The 22,445-nt window shown below is 47.3% G+C and overlaps 1 pseudogene; it reads left to right on the forward strand.

The window, feature by feature from the left end:
* Nucleotides 1–1,226: 1,226 nt before the first annotated feature.
* LOC127203298 (60S ribosomal protein L31-like) lies at nt 1,227–8,270 on the forward strand (annotated as a pseudogene).
* The last annotated feature ends 14,175 nt before the right edge of the window (nt 8,271–22,445 follow it).

Genomic DNA, 22,445 nt, shown 5'->3' on the forward strand with positions numbered 1-22,445 from the left:
GGCCTACAAAGTGAGTCCAGGACAGCCAAGGCCAAACAGAGAAACCTTGTCTCAAAAAACAAAAAACAACAAAAAGTCTTTTAAAAGATTTCTTAAGTAAATTAGCCTATAGTTGTAACTAGTTCCCAGGCTATTCTTTGCCTTGTATTTCAATGGTTTCTTAAATTTTACATAATGAGATGTTCATTTTATAAATTAAAGTTGCCGATTTTTTTCATTGTTATATTTTTTTAACTTTAAACAATACTTCCCCATCCTGAGATTTTACAACCAATCATTTTCATTTCCTGTTTCTCTAAAATTTTTAAGATATGTAATTCTGTAATCTGTCTGGAAATAAAAGAGGCAGGTTAACCATTTGACGTGATATAGATGAGAACTCTAATTCAGTTTCTGGTTTGAGGGGGAAAATACTCAAGTTGAAACCTCATTAAGCTTAAGTAAGTGGGTACCATTTTAGCCAACACGTTTGTTTTTCTCTTTACATTTTTAATTAAATTAGCATAATGATTTCACTAGTGCAATTACATTGTGTTTAACCAAGCTGAAATTAAGCTTTTCATTCTGTCCTGTTCCTCAAGTGAGTTTGAGCCTACAAAAGCCTCCTAGTACTCCACACTGGTCTTTTTTTTTTTTTTTTTTTTTTTTTAAGATGTACTTATTTTTTATTTATTGCATATGAGTGCTTTATCTGCAGAAGAAGGTATCAGATCGCATTATAGATGGTTGTGAGCCACCATGTGGTTGCTGGGAATTGAACTCAGGACCTCTGGAAGAGCAGGCAGTGCTCTTAACCACTGAGCCATCTCTCCAGCCCCCACACTGGTCTTCTTTATCAGCCAAAATAATGTAGTGGGGTTTTTTTGTTGTTGTTGTTGTTGTTTGTTTTTGTTTTTCGAGACAGGGTTTCTCTGTGTAGCCTTGGCCATCCTGGACTCACTTTGTAGACCAGACCAGGCTGGTCTCGAACTCACAGCCATCCGCCTGCCTCTGCCTCCCGAGTGCTGAGATTAAAGGCGTGTGCCACCACGCCCGGCTCAATAATGTAGGTTTTTTTTAATTATTATTATTACCAGTTTCTGGTTGGTCTCAAAATCCTGGGCCATGTACAGCAAAGCAGCTGAGAACACAGCTCAGGTACAATGTCCGGCTGGCATATTCAAGGTTCTGCATTTGATCTGGACATTAAAAATACTAACGACGCTTTCCAGCTTTGGCCCGGCAGAATGGCTCCCGCAAAAAAAGGGTGGCGAAAAGAAGAAGGGCCGTTCGCCATCAACGAGGTGGGGACTGGAGAATACATCATCAGCACTCACAAGCGTACCCATGGAGTGGGCTTCAAAAAGCGTGCTCCTCGGGAGCTCAAAGAAATTCGGAAATTTGTCATGAAGGAGACGGGGACTCCAGATGTGCACATAGACACCAGGCTCAGCAAAGCTGTCTGGGCCAAAGGAATAAGGAATGTTCCGTATTACATCTGAGTATGTTTGTCCAGAGAATGTAACGAAGATGAGGAATCGGCCGACAAGCTCTACACATTGGTAACTTACGTGCCTGTTACCACATTCAAGAATCTGCAGACGGTCAACTTGGATGATAACTCACCTGCTGAGTGTCAAATAAAGTTAGAGAACTGCCTCCAGAAAAAAACAAAAGAACAACTAACGATGGCCGGGCATGGTGCCACATGCCTTTAATCTCAGCATAGGGGCAGGGCAACGGCAGTGGCCCTAGAGTCCAGCTTGGTCTACAAAGAGTTCCAGGACAGCCAGGGCTACACAGAGAAATCCTGTTAAAAAAAAAAAAAAAAAAAAAAAGTCCAAGATAATCATGATGATGATTTTAAAACAAACAAACTAGGGGCTGGAGACATGGCTCAGCAGTTAAGAGTGCTTACTAGGCCAGTTGTGGTGGTGCACACCTTTAATCCCAGCACTTGGGAGGCAGGGGCTAGCGGATCTCTATGAGTTTAAGGTCAGCCTGGTGTGCAGAGTGATTCCAAGACAGCCAGGGCTACACAGAGAAACCCTGTCTCAAAAAAACAAAAACAACAACAACAACAAAAACAAAACAAAAACAAAAAACCCACCACTTTTTAAAAATTTTGTTTTATATATATATATATTTTTTAAAAGATTTATTTATTCATTATTATGTATACAGTGCTCTGCCTGCATGTACACCTATAGGCCAGAAGAAGGCATCAGATCTCATTATAGATGGTTGTGAGCCACCATGTGGTTGCTGGGAATTAAACTCAGGACCTCTGGAAGCGCAGGCGGTGCTCTTAACCACTGAGCCATCTCTCCAGCCCAAAAACATTTTTTTATTTAAAAAAAAAAAAAGTGCTTAATACTCTGAGGACCTGGGCCTGGGTTTGGTTCCAGCACCCAGATAGTGGCTTCCAGTCACTTAACAACTGTAGACCCAGGGACTCTGATGCCCTCCTCTGTCCTCCAAGGGTACTGCACATGTGTGGTACCCAATGCATGCAGGTAAACACTCACACATAAAATTAAAACTATTTTTTAAATCTTTTACAAAAAAGACAAAAAGACTAGGAATTAGAGGGATGGTTTGTTCATTAAGAGCAAATCTTCTTCCAGAGGATATGAGTTTGCTGCCTAGCATCTGCCTCAGGTGGCTTACAGCTTCTTGTACCTTCAGCTCCAGGGAATCCAATACCTGAATTCATGTTCGTACAAATACACACGGGCACACGGGCACACGGGCACCCATGCACACATATGCACACAAACTCATGTTCATACACACACAAACACACACACACACATTCATGTTTGTACACACACACATGCACACACATACACTCAGGCATGCACGTGTGCACACACTCTTTTTAAGCGCTGGAAAAGAATTGTGTGACTAGCACCCCCATACTGAAGGTATGCTGGCGTTCACTGGGCGCCTTGTGTCCTTCGGCAGGACCTTCCCTGCTGCTCAGGCATGGAATTTGCTGGAACACCCACAGCGCGTGCCTGTGGGACGTGTACCACATGGGAATTGCCTTACATTTTCCTTCATCCTGTTTAGCTATTGTCTTCAGAGCTACTACCCAGTCTGCCCAGCAGGGGGCAAAACAGCCCACAGGACAGCGCTGACGGATCACAGAAAGCTGTGGCCACAAAGCGCAAACATAGGGCCCTTGACCCCAAACAAGAAAAAAACACGTCCCAATGTTGTACAACCTCTCTCCACCTGCCGTGTTTTTATTGCTAGCAAACATCCCATGTCTTCTGGCACAGGGATACAGGAAGGCTGCCTGCACGTTAGACCCTCGATGTGAGTCGGTCGCGTCTGGGGGCGCGTGGCGGAGGAGAGGCGGGTGTGGGTTGAATTCTGAACATGCTCAGTACACAGACCAGACCGCCAGGACTGTCTTGCTGCCCTTCCCATGCCCCGCCCGCTGCCCCCCCACACACACACCCTCTGACGTACGGAACAGGAGCAGATGATCCAGGCGCAACCCTGAGGGTGACCTGGCAGCTTGAGGCTCCAAACCCTGCCGTGCGCTCAGCCCCTCTCCGTCAGTGGGACCTCACCCACAGGATGCAATTGCAGCCATTAAGGTAGTTTCAGATGCCGGCCTTACAACCCAAGTGAGACCCAGAGAGAACAGAGCGCCTTGGACTCTGTAAGCGTGACCTTCCCTGACTGACCGTGCAGGCTTCCTAGATCCTACGGGAAAGTTCCAAGGTGCATTCGTCCACAGGCAAAGGCTGGGGGCATCTCAGTTTGTGACCTCTACAAGGTACCTCCAGGTTATCTCAGTCAAAGAAAGAAATCAGAGGACACAGAGGAAGGGATTTATCAGGCAAAGGAGTAGAATCCTCTCAAAACAGGCTCACAGGAGCCGGGCATGATGGTGCACGCCTTTAATCCCAGCACTCAGGAGACAGAGGCAGACAGATCGCTGTAAATTCGAGGCCAGGCTGGTTTACACAGCGAGTCGAGGGCAGTCAAGGCTACACAGAGAAACCCTGTCTGGGAAAAAAAAAAAACCAAAAAATAAAAATAAAAGAAAGAAAGAAAGGCTCACAGTGTGGGAGTTTTGCACAGCTATGTGTACAAGCAAACCTTACTGGAAGGTAGACATATTTAGGAGTCAATAAAGAGGTCCGCTAAGGAGCAGCGTTGACACATTGTTGGGTGGACTACACTCCAATCAATCAATACAGCTTAATTGTGCAAGCCCCTCCCTCACTCCCTGGCCCAAATCCCCCTCCATTTCAGCCTAAAGTTCAAGACAAAACCCAAAGATAAACTTGGGGAGGCGGTGTCCCCTGGACCCTTTTGAGTATGACTTGGCCCATTGTGGGAGGACTGGATCATTTCTTTAGTTGGCGCACCGGTGTGTGATTGAGCTTAGCTTGTTTCGGCTGCTGGGGCTGGTACAGTGGCCTGGAAGGGTCGGTGGGAGCCCACACCCACCCTGCACAGTTCACTTTGTCCTTTTTTTTTTTTTTTTTTTGGTATTGGTTTTGGTTTTTCAAGACAGGGTTTCTCCATGTAGCCTTGACCATCCTGGACTCACTTTGTAGACCAGGTTGGCCTTGAACTCACAGCGATCCGCCTGCCTCTGCCTCCCGAGTGCTGGGATGAAAGGCATGCACCACCACCACACCTGGCTTGAGTTTGGATAGTTACAAGCCACAATGAGGGTGGTAGGAACTGAACCTGGGTCCTCTGCAGGAGCAGCGAGTGCTCTAACCACTGGGCCATCCATCACTCTAGCCCTTTAAGAGGAGGGACCTGGCTAGAGGAAACAAATGATACCTGGTATCGAACTCCATCCCCCCCCCCCATCTGTCACCTGTCCTCTGTGAGGTAAGCCACCTCTGCCACATGCTCCTGTGGAGATTCTATTTCACCACAGACCCAGAGTCAACTGGGACAAGAGTTATAAACAGAAACCTCAGAGCCTTGAGCCAAACTGACCTCGTCCTCTTTAAGTTATCATTGGTCACAGGGTCGGCTGACCGCAGACTGTGAGGGAATGTCAACGGTGCCACAGACAGTGGCCCGGCATCTTCCCTGTGGCTGCCTCCTTTTTTTTTTTGGTTTTTTGGGTTTTTTTTTTTTTTTTTTTTTTTTTTTTTTTTTGGTTTTTCAAGGCAGGGTCTCTCTGTGTAGCTTTGGCTGTCCTGGACTCACTTTGTAGACCAGGCTGCGAACTCACAGCGATCCGCCTGCCTCTGCCTCCCGAGTGCTGGGATTGTAGGCGTGCGCCACCACGCCCGGCTTGTGGCTGCTTCTTTTGACCAGTGCCTTCTGCTTTCCTGTGGCCTAGCCAGTGCACTGTGAGTGGAAGAGTCACCTGGACACTCTGCCCCTCCCTTCCTCCTGGGAACTCACCTCAGGCACTTCATTGCCCCCACCATCACTCCCCCCCACCCCTTGCTTCTTTCTCAATACACTCTGCATCGCACTGTCCTCAGCAGGATTATGGACCTGAAAATCCGTATACTGAACTCTGAGCACTCAGGATGGCTGCCTTTGGAGACGGGGCCTTGAACGGATGCTTAAGATAAGCAAGGCCATTGCAGTGGGCAGGGCCTAAACCATGGTGACTAGAGGCCTTAAAAAAAAGGAGGTTGGGACACAGACACACCCAGGGGAAGACTGAACTCTACGACCAAGGAGAGGGCTGAAGAGCAACCCCGTACCCGCAGCATTAAAGTAAGAGAAACTGTGATGCTACAAGCAGCCAGGTGTACCGTTGTTTGTCATGGCAGCCTAAGCAGGCTCATACACTGCTGCCATGTGCAATAGGATGGGACAGTGGGACAGGAGATTCTTCGTTTAGCTACCTTACGTGAGTGCATGGCTACCCATGTAGTGTGTATGTGTGTGTGTGTGTGTGTGTGTATGTGTGTGTGTGTGTGTGTGTCTGTCTGTCTGTCTGTGTTTGTGGAGAGACAGAAACAGAGACAGAAATCATGTCTGTCTGTCTGTGTCTGAGATCATCTACCATGTTTCAGAAGCCGGTGAGGCCTGCAGACCTACGCCACTGCAAATAAGAACCCGGAGCCCCCGGGTTCTCCACCAAACGAGGCTCTTTCTACAATGAATTCTTGACGAGACTTAAAGGAGGTGAACTGGATTCCGTAATGAATTCTATGTCTTCCTGGGAAAAATTCTTTGTTCTTTTAGTTAAAACAAAGTCAATGTCTGTGGATATTTACCAAAATCTCTACCTGGCATGTGTGGGAGCTAAGCTGTGATCTGCTGGGAGTTTCCCAGAAGGTGTTCTCTTTCCTGGGAAGGATGTATGTTATTCACAACGTGTCCTCAATCGCTGGGCCTAAAACCCTGAAGTGGCATAGCAGCAGCTATGGTGGGACAGCTTTATGAGTTAGCCATGAAATTGGCCCCCAGCAGCTCATGTGTTGAAACACTTGCACCACAAATCCTGGAAGAGCTCCAGGCTTCCTCTGAGAACCAGTCTGGCTGATAACCACATTACAGCCTGTGGGACAGGTCCAGCTAAGCCATGCCTGGACTCCAGAGCTGTGGAAACAGAAGATAGCATGGGGGTAGGGGGTGCTCTAAACCACAGAGCATGTGGTCCCTAGCTACAGAGCCAGAAGGCTGAAGCGTACCTGCTGATGGCTTTTCTATACGCTGGTACCAGGGAAGGAAGTGATGGGACTCCAAGCCAGGATGCTCACTGAAATGCAGGAGTCACACTGGACCAGAGAAAGAAAGGAGACCCTAGACCGTGTGGAACTCTCTGCCACCCTCAAACAGTCTCTTTCACAAGGTAGCATAATTTGAGAAACACAAGCAAGCTGATGAAACATTGCCCGCCCCGCCCCCATTTGTCCCTCCACCACCCCCCCCCATCCCAACTCCCCCAAACCCTCACTTCCATCATAGCCAGCCAACCTCACCTGTCAATCTGACACAGCTTATTCTCAACAGGAAAGAGGGAACCTGAGCTGAGGAACTCCCAAATCAGATTGGCCAGGCTGGCCTCTGAAGTCCTGTCTGCAGCTGGGTGTGGTGGCACACGCCTTTACTCCCAGCGCTTGGGAGGTAGGGGCAGGTGGATCACTGTGAGTTCGAGGCCAGCCTGGTCTACAAAGAGTCCAGGATAGCCAAGGCTACACAGAGAAATCCTGTCTCAAAAAAACAAAACAAAACAAAAAAAGGTGAGGTCCTGTCTGGACCAGTCCTAAGTAGGGGACCTAAGGGTGCCTGAGAAAGACAGCTGAGACCCAGTTCGAATGAGCTAGCCGCCAGTATTCCACCATAGTGGGTGGGTCTGAGCTAGTGCCTGGAGTTCCTGCCCTGACTTCACTTACTGATGGACTGTGACAGGGAAGGATAAACCAAACAAACCTTTCCTCCCCAAGTTGCTACTGTTGGCCAGTGTTTGTCACAGCAAGAGAAAAGCAAACCTTGCTGACTTGAGATCTCAGACATGTGTACGCAGGAGATTCCTCTATGCAGTAAGAAGTACCTGGGGTCATTCTTTTAAAACACATATGGTGGCGCACGCCTTTAATCCCAGCACACGGGAGGCAGAGGCAGGTGGATCGCTGTGAGTTCGAGGCCAGCCTGGTCTACAAAGTGAGTCCAGGACAGCCAAGGCTACACAGAGAGACCTCGTCTCGAAAAGCCAAAACCAAACAAACAAACAAACAACCCTGCCCCTCTTATGTCTAAGCCCTACCCGCAACCTGCCAATCAAGTCTGCATCCTTTTTTTTTTTTTTTGAAGCTTTTTTTATTAATTATTGAATATGAGCGGTTTTATCTGCAGAAGAGGGCATCAGATCACACTATAGATGGTTGTGAGCCACCATGTGGTTGCTGGGAATTGAACTCAGGACCTCCGGAAGAGCAAGCAGTACTCTAAACCACTGAGCCATCTTTCCAGCCCCCCCTCACCTTTTAAAAAAAATATTTATTTATTTATTTTATCCGTGAGTGCTCTATCTGCATGTACACCTTCACGCCAGAAGAGGGCATCAGATTCCAGTATAGATGGTTGTGAGCCACCATGTGGTTGCTGGGAATTGAACTCAGGACCTCTTGGAAGGGCAGACAGTGCTCTTAACTCCTGGGCCATCTCTCCAGCCCCCAAGTCTGCATCCTTATCAAGGACATCCTGTTGTGGAATCTGCTTAATCTCAACATAGGTCAAACCCCAGGTCAATGCAGATGGCAAAGCATATCATCATCAAGCTGCTGCTGGTCGGTCAGGGCTGCAGAACAGACCCAGGAGCTGAGCTACGGCCCTGAGCCAGAATACCACAGAGTAGTTAAGCTTGCGAACCACAAATATCTATGCCAAGTTATTGTTCCATTTCTCCACCTATCAGGATAAAAGTTGGTTCCTGGGCCTGGGAACATGGACTTGTTTGATCCTGCCAGCAAGATGGAGAAGCTGTCCGTCCCTGAGATGTCTGGGCCCAGACAAACTGTCTCCTTATGACAGTAGCTGTTCCGCTATTGGGTCCCAGTCCCCTGGGACCTTGACCTTAGTTTCTTCCTATGGTTAAATGGAGTCTGAAAACAAAATGGTGGTTCTTAGAACAAGTTTCTTTCTCCTTTTTTTTTTTTTTAAGATTTATTTATTTATTATTATGTATATAATTCTCTGCCTGCATGTACACCTGCAGGCCAGAAGAGGGCAACAGATCTCACTATAGATGGTTGTGAGACACCACGTGGTTGCTGGGAATTGAACTCAGGACCTCTGGAAGAGCAGTCAGTGCTCTTACCCGCTGAGCCATCTCTCCAACCCCAAGTTTCTTTTTCTTGTTCCCAACAACTCCAAGTGGCTTTGACAGTCGTACCCGGGAGCTAGCCATAGAAAAACACCATCCCCAAATACAGTCCGTGGAGTGAGATGTCAGACACAGAAAGGCAACCCCGCATGCTCTCACACACATGTGGAAGCTAAGAATCCCAACGCACCATGACCGAGAGCAGGCTGATGATTGCCAAAGGCTGGACCAGGCATGGAGAGAGAGAAGACGGTTAACAGGAATGGGGGACAGTTGGAAAGAGCTGGCTAACATTTAACGTTCAGTAGCACAGCAGACACTGCAGCTGACAACAGGAATCAAATACTTCAAAATAGAGGACAGGGTCGTCTTTGTGCCCCATGCTTTGTGACCTTGTGACCTTTCTTGGGGGAGGTGACGACCCTAGATAGGGCACTGATGCTGGACCAATCCTGTGAGTTCGTTGGTGTTACTTGGAAGAGTATGAATAGGCGGGGAGGGTCAAAGGCACCCATATCTCCTGAAATCCCATCTCAGCGTGTGTGTCTGCTCATAGAAGGAGCTCCCAGAAGGGCAGCAGGCTTAGAGTCCCCTTTGGTCAGCATTTGTTACTACTTACAAAGCCTTGGGTAGGAGGAGATTGGCAATCTTGTAAGTTTCAGGAACTTCCCAAGCCTTGTAAGTTTTGTTTGTCTCATGAGACTTGAGGTGCCTCCCTCCAGGACAGAATGTTTGAATTAGGAGGCTCTCGGTGAACAACATCCCAACACAATGTCGCGATAAAGGTCAGAGGTGGTGGGCATAGCAGCACTTTGATATCATTTCATATATTTCTATCAAATGTCATAATGCACTCCATAATTGCGTACCAGTTATTCTTTAAACATCATTTTCAACCCATCCTAGATACAGGCCCCGTCCTAGCCTGCAGCCAACTCCATGCTCTCTGTAGAAGCTCATTGCCGGCTCTCACATTGATGTGCAACCTGCTCCCGCTGCCGCACTGCAGGCAACATGTCCTGCCAGGCTCCAGGCACACACCAACCCCTCACTTCTGTGTCTTAGTCAGGGTCTCTAGTGCTGCCATAAAACACCGTGGCCACACACAGCTTGGGGAGGAAAGGGTTCGTTTCGGTTTGCAGTCCACCAAAAGCGAAGTCCAGGCAGGAACTTGCTGATGCAGAGACCATGAAGAATGCTGCTTCCTGCCTGGCCCTTGGGGGCTGCTTTTTCATATCATCCTGGACCACTTGCCTAGGGGGTGACATCACTCCCAGTGGACTTGGTCCTCTCACATCACACACACACACACACACACACACACACACACACACACACACACACACGCAAACACTTTGTGATGGAAGCTACAGATGTCCAGACCTGGGGACCTCAAAGGGGAGGTGGCCTGGAGAGTCTCAATTTACCTCTGATAGCTTTGGCCCTCCCCTGACAGGACAGGGGTGTGAAAAGCTGCCAAGAATGCCAAAGTGGGGGATTGGGGGTTTAGCTCAGTGGTAGAGCGCTTGCCTAGCAAGCACAAGGCCCTGGGTTCGGTCCTCAGCTCTGGGGCCAAGAAAAGAACAGAAAAGAAAAGAAAAAGGAAAAGAATGCCAAAGTGTTAATGACTTCCTGCTCCACCTGGTGTCACTTCATCACGCCTGTCTCCCAGGTGCCAGTCAGCAGTTCCCTCTGCTCTCTCCATCACTAACCCCAACACACACACACACACACACACACACACCCCTCCCCCTCCACTGCGCAGAAGATGCTAGTGACAAGTGTTTCAGGCATATCTGACTAACGCCTACTGAGCCATCTCTCCAGCTCACTAATTTACATTTTGGTGGATCTTTGGCTACCATTCTCATCTCTCTTAGCACACCAAAATAAATCTTCGAGATGCAAAAGATGTCATTTCTAAGTCATGCTCTGAGTAAGTAATAGGCATTTCAGATTATGAGGTCACTGTGCATAGAATATGTTTTCTGTCTGAGATTTAAGCGGGGAGGGACGTAGCATTTTATTTTTGAAAGCAGGGTACTTCCCAGCTAAAATTGCCATTCAAACCACACAATACAAATAACATGTATAATTCCTTTTATTACAGTCTTCAAGTCTATACAAAAAAAAGTACTGGTCAGGGAGAGAGAGATGGCTCAGTGGTTACAAGCACTGGCTACTCTTGCAAAGGAACCACATGGCCGCTCAAAACTACCTATAACTCCAGGTCGGTAGGTTCTGGTGCCCTCTTCTGGCCTCCACAGGTATTACATGCTTGTGGTCCACAGAAATACATTTGGGTAAACCTTCATAGTTTTTTGGGTTTTTTTGTTGTTTTGTTTTTTACTTTTAAATTACTAGTCATCTTATAGTTTGAAATTTTTACAGTTCCCACCTCCACTTCACGCCCCTCCCCAATAACCACTCAAGGAAGAGGCTAACGGATGAAACAGCCCTCACTCACCCACGGTGCACAGCTGCTGAGCGGCACGCCTACCTCTCTCCTCGCTCCCTGGGCTGTTCATCCTTACTCATCTATTCTTGGGTTCCCAGAAGCGACCCTGACGTAGTCTCATTCAACACTACTTTTTTTTTTTTTTTTTTTTTACGCGGGAATAAACAGCTATTTGTAGCCAAATGAGCACGCTTCATTTCCGAAGTAAAATTACTTCCATTCATCTTCTTTAAAAACACACACACACATTTGTGAATAAGTCAGCCCTTTATGTTGCATTGTTTTGCTCTGACCTATTTCCTTCACTCTCGGCCTCCCCCGCTCTCCGGCCCCGGGTTCTCTGGAACGCGGTGAGTCACTGGAATACAGACCATCAGCTCCAGGCACAGACTGATTGCTCTATAGGCACGGAACTTACTCATCAGTGGGTTTGTTTGTTTGTTTTTTTTAACATCCTCTCCCCAAAATCCTCTCCTCTAAAAATATGGCTGCCTGGGCAATCCAAGCCAGAGGAGCTCCTGTCTGCTTACTTTCTTCCTGATGGGCAGAGGCATGACAAGGTGACCCCAGGACCTGTTCACCCTTTATTTAATGCATAGTGCAGTACCAAGCACAGAACAGGATCAGTAAATGCAACAAATCTCTTGGGGGTAAACTGCAAAGCTCCAGCCCTGCCAATCCAGGCACAAGTAGGGGAGACCAGGGAAGCTGGGACCTGCTGCTGAGTCAACTGCAGACCCCCAGCTGGCGCCCTAGTGTCTGCTGGCTGGTTTTGTGGATATCCAGGCAACGCCTTTGCCAGCCTCACAACTGCCTTGTCTTCCAGCCCTCCTTCACGCTAAAGCAGGTTTCAAACAAATGAGAGAGCAGGGAGTGGGTAAGTGCCCCCCCAAGAAGGTCAACACCAGCACTAAGATGGCTCGCATTAGACATGTCCCTTCGTGCATTCACCTCCCCTGCGTCCCCTTGTCCCGTTTCTAATTTTAGCAGAAAGATTTGATTCTTTTTCAATTTTGTAGAACATTAGCTATACTTTTTTGTATGTAGCTTATTATATTGATGTATGTTCTTTGTGTTGCTTGTTTCTTTGGAGGTTTTTTAAAGATTTATTTATTTATTTATTTATTATGTATACAGTACTCTGCCTGCATGTAGACCTCTAGGCCTTCAGAGCATCAGGTCACACTATAGGTGGCTATGAGCCACCATGTGGTTGCTGGGAATTGAACTCAGGACCTCTGGAGGAACAGTCAATGCCCTTAACCTCTGAGCCATCTCTCCAGCCCACTCTTTAGAGCTTTTATGATGAAGCGATGCTAGACTTTGTCAAAACTTCTGCATCTACTGATAGGGTCTTGTGACTTCTGTTCTTGAGTCCCTGCGATGTGCAGTAGCTGCTGATTTGTGTTTATTGGTCTACCACTGCATTCCCCGGAATTAAGCCAACTCCATCCTAATAAATGATCTTTTGATGTGTTGTTGAGTGTGGTTTGCCAGCATCTTACTGAGAATTTTTGCATCTGTGTTCATCAGGGATACTGTCTTGTCATTTTCTTTTTATGTCTCTGTCTGGCTTGGTGTCATGGGGTGGTATTAGGTTTGCAAACTGAGTCTGGTAGTGCTCTTTTTAGTTCTATTTCATGGAATAGTTTGAGGAACAATGGTATTAATTCTTCATTAAAAAGTCTGGCAGAGCTTTCAACCTTAGCTCCATCTTCCCTGAAACTCTTTTTTTTTAAAAAAATAATTTATTTAGTTTATTTTATGTGCATTAGTGTGAAGGTGTCAGATCCCTTGGAACTGGAATTACAGACAGTTGTGAACTGCTGTGTGGGTGATGGGAATTGAACCCGGGTCCTTTGGAAGAGCAGGCAGTGTTCTTAACCACTGAGCCATCCCTCCAGCCCTTTTCCTGAAACTCTTGCACCATAAAAGGGAAGTGGAAGAACAAGACACCGTGCAGGCTGAAGAGCAAAAGAAGAAAACCAAGGCGAGGGCCAAAGTGAATTAGCCTCTGCACCCTCAAAGGCAGAAGAGCAGATGTAAGGCATGGTGGAGGCCAGGATGCTAGAACAAGCTGTAGTACCACACACTGCTGTCTGGACAGGACAGTACGTTGTCGGCGTATTATTGGCAGTGGACCTGGAAGCTCACATCTCCTCGCCGAGGCCACCTCGGAGAGACTGCCGTCCTTACAAATGAAACAGCCTCCATTGCCCTGGGCCTGTGGCATACTGAACCACTTCTGTTCTCATCTTCTGTGGCCTAGTATAACTTGTGTAAAATAAGCTATATTTCTTGTTGTCCCATGTGAATAATAATAATAATAATAATAATAATAATAATAATAATAATAATAATAATAATAATAATAATTCATCTGATAGAATCAGCTGTGTCCATTTGGGCCTGGGTGTTTCTGTTTTGTTTTGTTTTGTTTTGTTGTAGTTGAGAGACTACTTATTACCATTTTCATATCATTTTTTTTTACAACTGTTTAAGTTGTAAATATCCTCTTTATTTAAATTTGGTAGATCATATCTGTTCAGAAGCTTATCCATTTCTTTCCAATTTTTCTGGTTTATGGGAATGAAGATTTTCAAAAACGTATCTTATGATCTTATGAATTTCTAAATTTGTATGCTTTATGTTTTCAATATCACTCAGATCTAAGAGTATTTAACTCTCCCCTGATGCCCCGCCTAATCATGTATGTATTGAGAGTTTCTATACGCTCAATAGTTTCTCTGGCTGTCCTTGCTGTTGCTTTCTTATAACCAGACAGAATGCAAAAACTATCTCAGCCCTGCATTTGTTAAGATTCTGCCTGTGTCCTATTCTTTTCTCTATTGGGAGACTTTTAATTTCTGGTTCTGCCCAGCTGCTTGCTATGAGTCAGTGTTGCTGTTCATAATCCTGAATTAACTTTAATGAGTCACGTATATTTAGCAATTTTTGTATTTCTCCTAAATTACCCATCTTTAGAGTATTTGCAGTAGGTTTTTAATAGTATTCCCTAGCAATCTCAGATTTCAGTGGAACCTTTTATAAATATCTCCCTTTTCAGCTCCGATTTTATTAATTTTGGTCGTTTCTCTTTCTTTTGGATAACTTGGCTAAGGGCTTGTCAATCTCTTTTTTGCCTAAGCAACTTTTTGACTGGTTCTGTGTATTGTTTGTTCTGTCTCCATTTTTAAAGACTTATTTTATCAGTTTGTGTGTGTGTGTGTGCGTGCGTGTGTGTGTAGTTATGTGCACCTGAGTGCAGGTGCCCAGTGTCCAGAGGGAGCATCAGATCCCCTGGGACCCGGGTTCCAGGCAGTTGCGAGCCACCCAGCATGGCTGTTCTTGCGCACTGAGTCCTGTCTCCCGCCCCGCGTTGGTTTAATTTCACGTGAGTCTTCGTCCTCGCTTGAGGTACGTTCCCATGCCACTCTGGGAAACCAGCTGCACTAAGGTATAAGGCCTTGACAGCAGTGTTGGTGCTAAAGCACTTGTTTGTGTCCCTTGAGTCCCTGGGAAGCATCAAACAGGCACAGGAGGGTCCTAATCGGGAAATGTAGTTTATTCTCTTTTTAAAGCTGAAAGTATTGATAGTTAAGAGCCTAGAGAAAGGGAGAAAAAGAGGGGAAGGAACACGAGAGAGACATTTGAGGAAACATCAGGAAACTATTGTAGAGGGGTGAAGAGAAAGCAAAGCAATTCAAAGCCCCCCATGAAAAAAAGGCTAAAACAAAACATCTAAAAATTGATACAAAAAATAAAGTTTATAAATAAAATGAGATGAAATGGAAGCCATTTGGTTACACCTGATGTGTGGAGACTCCACATTCTACCTGAATTCTCTGGGATCACGGCCTGCCTGTTAAGACTGTGTCTGGTGTTCGGGAGTCTGTTCACGCCCAGGCTTCCGTGACTTGAGGCTCTGAATGGGGGTGGAGGGCCTAGGCTCTTGTGTTTACCTTGGTTGTCCAGACTGTGTCCTCTGGGCTGCTCCTGGTGGGTGGAGGTGGCCAGGCTCAGCAGAGCCCTTCTTGCGTGTGTGCAGAGTCACTATGCCAAGGACAGGCAGGCACCTGTGAAGAGTTAATCCACTCAGGCTCTGACACGTCAACAACACAGCTCCCACACCTCAGGGATGTGGAGAAGTGCCGCAGGGAGCCCTGGGGAAGAAGGGAAGGAAAGATCATAAGAGCTAGAGGAACAGGGAGCTTCCTGTGAGACCGCGCCTTCTAGAAATGTCAGAAGCTGCACTCACGAACTCTCACCAGCACGACTGCCAAACATGGCATGAACATGCATAATAACACTAGACATGCCAAAACAGAGTCGGACAAACCCGTGAGGCCTCAACCTGCCCAAAGAGCTACAGGCCACTGAGGGAGAAACAATGTATGTATCAAACAGACAAATACTTCGCAAAGAACTATAGGCCAGCGGATGGTGGTAGCGCACACCTTTAATCCCAGCAGAGGCAGGCGGATCGCTGTGAGTTCGAGGCCAGCCTGGTCTACAAAGAGAGTCCAGGACAGCCAAGGCTACACAGAGAAACCTGTCTCAAAAAAACCAAAATAAATAAATAAACCACAGGCCACTAAGGAATGCCAAGAGGAAAGAAATAATAACTGTATCAAAAGAGACAAGCAAAAAAGAGCATTTAGTGAAAGGAATTGAATTTTTTTTTTTAAACCAGGAGTGTATGGTAGTGAGGGACATGCTGAGTACCCAGTGCAGGTGGCAACAAAGCTTCCTCTCAGCAGGTGGACAGGTTACTCATTAGTGCTGTTGTGGGGTCCACTTAAATCCAACCTAACTCAAACACCAGCTCAATGCAGATGACAAGACGTTATTGTCATTGAGGTGCTACTGATGGACCAGGGCTGCTGAGCAGACTCAGGAGCTGACCTGCGACCCCGAAGGGACACTGTGCAGCATGTTTCAAGGATGAAACCATCGGGGTGGGCTGTAGCGTTGTCCAATCATATTTTGACATAAGAGGTGAGCACGGGAGTTTCCATCAATCAGTGTAGGAGTTGGTTCCTAGGCCTGCGAACATGGACTTAGTTAGACACCGCCAGCAGATGGAGAAGTTGTCCTTGAGGTATCTGGGCTCAGACAACTGTCTCCTGACAAGTTGTCCCTGAGATGTCTGGGCTCAGGCAACTGTGTCCTTACAACAGAGGCTGTTGAGCTATTGGGAAGTCCCCAGCTCCCCTAAAAGCCTGGAAGCTTGGACTTAGTTTCTCCCTGTGATTAAATGGAGTCTGAAAAAGAAACGGCAGTATTTTAGAATACCTTTCTTTTGCTTGTTGCAGCTCCCAACAGTCTGTAACTCCAGTTCTAAGGGACCCGAAGTCGTCTTTGGGCCTCCACAGACCGTGTACACAGGTGGGGACACATATATACATGCAGGCCAAAACTTATACACATAAAATAAAATAAAATAATTTGGAAAAACAAAAACCAGACTCTGTGTAGTTGACTTTCTCCTTGAACTCAGTCTATTTAAAAAAGAAAAAAAGAAAAAGTCCTGTTCTTCTTGGATGCTTTTTCCCCCCTGAAATTTGTTTGCAACCAGCCATGCCTAATATGAAGAAACCAAGTCAACCTTGGCGCCCGCTCACTTCTTTTTTTTTTCGAGACAGGGTTTCTCTGTGTAGCCTTGGCTGTCCTGGACTCGCTTTGTAGACCAGGCTGGCCTCAAACTCACAGCGATCCGCCTGCTTCTGCCTCCCGAGTGCTGGGATTAAAGGCGTGCGCCACCACGCCCGGCTACCCGCTCACTTCTTTATGATGCTTCTCTAGGTCATGGCTACCCGACCCTCCACCCAAGGCTGACGTCATGCCTCTGGCCACTGTCATCTCTTCCCCTCGTCTGTAGTCTCTTCGTTCCTTTACCACCACCAAAACCTTTGGAGCCCTGCGCACCAGGTCACTGCGTTTGCGTTTTATGGAGCACTTTCCGGCTCACTTCTCCTCTGGGTTTGTCCCCCCAACCTCCCTTCCCCTGGCCATTTGCCCCCGTGCCTGGAGTTCACTTTTCTCTCGTCTCTCCTCCCTTTATGAGTTCCGCAGTCTCCAACAGGTTAATTTACACTGATGTTGCACACGACGGCACCTTCCTTCTTGGGCTTCCTCTAAAGATTAGAATCGTAGTAGAGGATGGTTTTGTTTTTGTTTTTGTTTTTGTTTTTGTTTTTGTTTTGTTCCCAATTTTTCCCCCCAAGACAGGGTTTCTCTGGGTCACCTTAGCTGTCCTGGAGTTCCTTTGTAGACCAGGCTGGCCTCGAACTCACATTGATCCGCCTCCCTCTGCCTCCTGAGTGCTGGGATTAAAGGTGTGCGCCACCACGCCCGGCATTAGAGGATGTCTTTAGAGTAACACTGGCATCTGGGTTACACACCGTTACATTTATGACCCCCGGGGAAGAATATCTACAAGTAGAACCAGACAAAAAAATACACTCATAATTTTATAAGTGAAGGTATAGGGCCACGCGTTTTGGCAGACCATAATAAAGTAAGTGATCCCGTTAAGTGACACCACTGTGTGCGTTTTGCCTCCTAATGACAGATGAACAAGACGTGGTTTCGCCTCTGAAAACTTGGGGATAACATAATAAATACATGGACTAGGATCCACATAAGAGCGTTAGCAGAAATCAGTTGAATTGGATTTCAAAATCGTCATCCTGTGATGTCCCTAGGCAGTTGAAGGGAGCGACTCAACATCCAACTGCAGAAAAACGTAGCGTTCAAAGAAAATGGCCCCTGAGCCCGCGAGGCTGGGGAAGGCTGAGCCTTTGAACTTCTCTTACTAGGGGGCCCAAAGGAGGGGGTACTTTAAACGGAGGACACAGGAAGGACACAGATAAAAAAGTTAGTTTCGCTTCTTATGAGGATGGTTGTTCTAAAGGCATTCTTCCAGGAAACCAGTCCTTTCCCACCTAGAGGTTGAAGTTTCCTGAGAAAAACACAAATAGCCTCTCTGTCACTGGCATGGCGTGGAGGCTCAGTTAGTCACTGAAAAAGCTGCAGCCATGGAGCTGTCCCCACACCCAGATGTTATCGGGTACAGGAAGGGAGTAACTTTGAAGAGAGAGCCTGGAGAGGCAAGGGGCCGAAGGAAAGCAGCGGAGGCTGGTGTGTGCCCACACAGCTGGGCAGCAGGGCAGCAGGGCAGCATGCCGTCCTTCTCGGAGAAGATGGTTGGGTTCAGCCAATGATTAAGACATGGGACACTACAGGGCTGGAGACCCCAGAGTAAACCATTCTCAAACCTCTCCCTCGCCCTCTCTGGGGAAGTAGCTAGAAGAGGCTGGTTTTAGTGAACCACGGCGCCTCCTGGTGGTGATCACCTGAAGCGCAACCCCTGTGTTTGTGGTAAAATGGCTTAACAAGGCAGGAGGGAAATAAAGTGACTCTCCCGTCGTTCCCTGGATGCAGGATGACATTTTCTAGTCTGCCACCCATACCAGATTTGCAGACACACCGTCATGCACGGTAAAGCCACTAGCTTTATCTCTTGAGATTATTTGGGCTGTTTGAGGTCCCTTTGTGCTATTATGTGTCTTTTTTTTTTTTTTTAGTTCACACCCCACCCACATGAAAACTGCTTCCCTCCTGCCCCGCCTCCCTCCGCTTCTTTCTCTTTAGCACCTGCTAGTAGCGCGTGGGTAACTGCCAAGAGATAACACGACGAGGCACTATGCTGTGTTCTGGGCTTCTTTGATGCATCCAGGAAGAGGTCATTGTTACCCAACCAGGCTTGTTTTGCCCACTCGAGTGAGCAGTTTTCCAGAGTTTATTCACGAGGGGGTGAAATTCCCAACACAACGATGGACTCCCCTGAAGATAGCCTTGGAGGGGATTATGGAGTAGAGAAACAAGGCGGTCTGGCCCCCCTCGAGAGGCATGACTGGAGGAAAGATATGTGACGTCACACGTCACGTGGACACTTAACGTTTCATCGCTCTTTAGGGAACCTGCAGTCAGAAGTTGACGTGATCAGCATAAGGCTCGAGTGGAGTCCTGGCCTTCTGAGGTGAAAAGGTGACACATGGGGTCCCTGCGCAGGTGCCCACGAAGGTTTGGTGGCTTCAGCAAGTTTGAGATTAATAAAACTATCCTCAAGTACCCCTAAGACGTACCGTACAAGGAGACCCCTTCAAAGTTTCACTCGAAAGTATTCCTCGGACAAAACAGAACTTGCAGAATTAACACAAACAATTCTGAGGTTTGATGTGAGAGGCGGAGGCCCGTGGCCAGGATATGCAGAGCAAAGTCAAGCATCCTGGAGATGTCGACCAGGCATTTGCAAGAACTCATGCAAATCTTCCGTTTATTTTGTCTCTAAAGGTGTTTGCTTTCTACAGAATTTCTGAGAAATGATCGTTAAAAAAAATAAAATAGAATAACTCTCGAATGTCACTGTTGACACCCAACGTAAACACCACATCCCTGGATCAAAGAACTCACGCATCGAAGAGAGCGGACAACACGAGGAATTCCATCTTTCAAACTATTAGGCAAAGGCAGAGAAGTGGAGCACACAAGCTGTTTCCATAAATGCTGAGGATTTAAAAAGTAAAACAAAACAAAACACTCCACAGGTCTGTATTGCGTGTCTCATGTGATCTGACACACTGTGTGCTCGAAATCCTTCCAAGGTTTGTTTGCTTTTAACCTGGAAGCATTCCTGTGAGGTCGGTACCACTGTCACCATTTGAAAGACAAGGAAACAGCTCAGAGGGGTCATTAACTTCCCTAAGGCCACAATGGCTGCACCCTGAGCTGTGTGCTGGCCGCCTGCCTGGAGCATGTAGGATGCACCTGCAGGCTCCCAGGTTCTTGTCAAAGTCCTCTGCAGGCACTCCCTCACTAACTGCTCACAGCAACAGCAAGAGGACACGCACTCTGGAGACACCACGTCACAGTGAGGCTCAGCGAGCCACCCAGGACGGCAAGGGCCAAGGGCCAGAACAGGGCTGGAGGCCAGGTGACTTTCTCCTCTGAGGCCAAAACCTTCACAATCACGTGTCTCATGAGCCTGGGCAACTTCCAGTCTTGCCCCTGTAGCTTCTATACTTATAACCTAACAGTTTGGCTTTGTGGGGGTTTGTTTGTTTGTTTGTTTGTTCAGGGTTGTTTGTTTGTCTTTAAGACAGTTTGTGTTTGGTGGATTTGAATTTTACGTGTTCGTGTTTGGGAAGGTGTGTGGCCCAGGCTGGCCTGGAACTCATTTAGACCAGGCTGGCCTCAAACACAGAGATCCACCCGTCTCAGCATCTCAGGTGCTGAGATTAGACGTTTGCACCACTAGGCACAGTCTAAACCAATAAACTCTTTTTGTTTTTGTTTTTCAAGACAGGGTTTCTCTGTGTAGCCTTGGCTGTCCTGGACTCACTTTGTAGACCAGGATGGCCTCAAACTCACAGCGATCCACCTCCCTCTGCCTCCCGAGTGCTGGGATTAAAGGCGTGTGCCACAACACGCCCAGCCGGAAGCAATAACTTAAAGCAATGATGAGAGTAAAGACAGTTGTGGCAAGGAATGGCCACAGGTTGACAAGACTTGTCAGTACCAGCAACTGGTAATGTGAGTAACAGACCATAAAGAGATGAGCCATCAGTGGGAGATAGGGACCCCAAAGCCATAGAAAAGGCAAACCAGGGAAAGAAAGGATACCTATCCCCCAACATGACCAATGAAAGCTTTAGAAACAATGAGGGACAGACAGTTGACCAATGAAAGCTTTAGAAACAAACGAGAGACAGAAGATGATTCAGTGCCCAGTACTCACTGTTCACAATGATACAGTGCCTAGCATTCTCCCCACACTCACATACTCACACTCTCGCTCACATGCTCACACACACACCTGCGCACGTGCGCGCACACACACACACACATAGGGTGGAGAGATGGCAGGGAAGAAGAGGGAAAGAGAGGAGGGAGAGGGAGAGGGGCTTAACACAGTGAAGTTTATTTCCAGCTCGTGTTGCATGTGCAGTGAAGGCCAGGTGGGGAAGTGTGACCATCCGCTGATGGGTACCGGACAGTCACTTCCTTGACATTGGAAGAACGAGAACTGAGTTGGTCACAGACTCTCTCATGTCACCTTTTGCCTACATTACTTGGGCCAAAGCAAGTCACAGGATGTGCACAACTTTAAACGAGGCCATAAAATGCAAACTTAGAATGTGCCGAGAAAAGAGAATTCACTTACGTCCAACTTTAATGGCTGGGACATCCCATAAATGTCACTGGAGAAAGGAAATTAGAGCAGAGCACAGATGTGTGTGAACACCCAAAGGGACCCTCTTTAACTCTGTGACCTCAGCTAAAGATTGAAATGAAGGATTTTTCCCCCCAAGAACAATGGCAGGTGTTGATAAGGAACCAGCACACAGCGCTGGACCACAGTACACTGGGGCCGCAGATAAGCAAGCCCAAACCCACCTTGTGCTTAGCCCGTCCACAGCCAACCTGGGCCATCCATAGGCTGGCAAGGGCCGTTCCCCTGGAGTGAGCCAAAAAACGGCCACTGGTCCACTGGAACCAGCCAAATATTGTCTTCGTCAAGTTCACACTATGAAAACCTGCCCCCTTCCCACCATCACCCCCTTGGTTGGAGCCCCAAAACTTCCTGAGGTTCTGGAGCTGCCTGCTCAAATTAATGCTATAATAAGGTGAGATGACTCAGTCTGCCGTTTAACGTGCTTTAGTGTGTGTGTGTGTGTGTGTGTGTGTGTGTGTGTGTGTGTAAGGGAGGTGCGTGTGTGTGTGTGTGTGTGTAAGGGAGGTGCTTTGGGGAGCTGGTGGCTACTGATGAATTGAGGGGACAGAGAAGACATAGTTGACTTAAGAACTCGCCACTGAGTCCCAGTGCCACAAAGCTCCCAGACTGCAAATTTGAGCTTTGGGTAGGGGAAATATTTGAGATGATCTTGCTCACAGCCCTATGATTCTTAATGAATATGTAATAGCAAAGACTGGCCTGATAAGAGCTGGAAGGATGGTCCAGTGGTTAGAGCACTGGCTCCTCCTGCAGAGGATCTGGGTTCAATTTCCAGCACTCACATGGTGGCTCACAACCATCTGTAACTCCAGTTCCAGAGGAGCTGGCCCAGACACATGAGTGGTACAGACACATACAGGCAGGCAAAGCTCCCGGACTCTCAAGTGAGTCTTTTGAACAGTACTCCTGTAGAGAGGCGTGTGCTCGGC

The sequence above is a fragment of the Acomys russatus genome, chromosome 19 (genome assembly GCF_903995435.1).
Source record: "Acomys russatus chromosome 19, mAcoRus1.1, whole genome shotgun sequence".
NCBI lineage: Eukaryota > Metazoa > Chordata > Mammalia > Rodentia > Muridae > Acomys > Acomys russatus.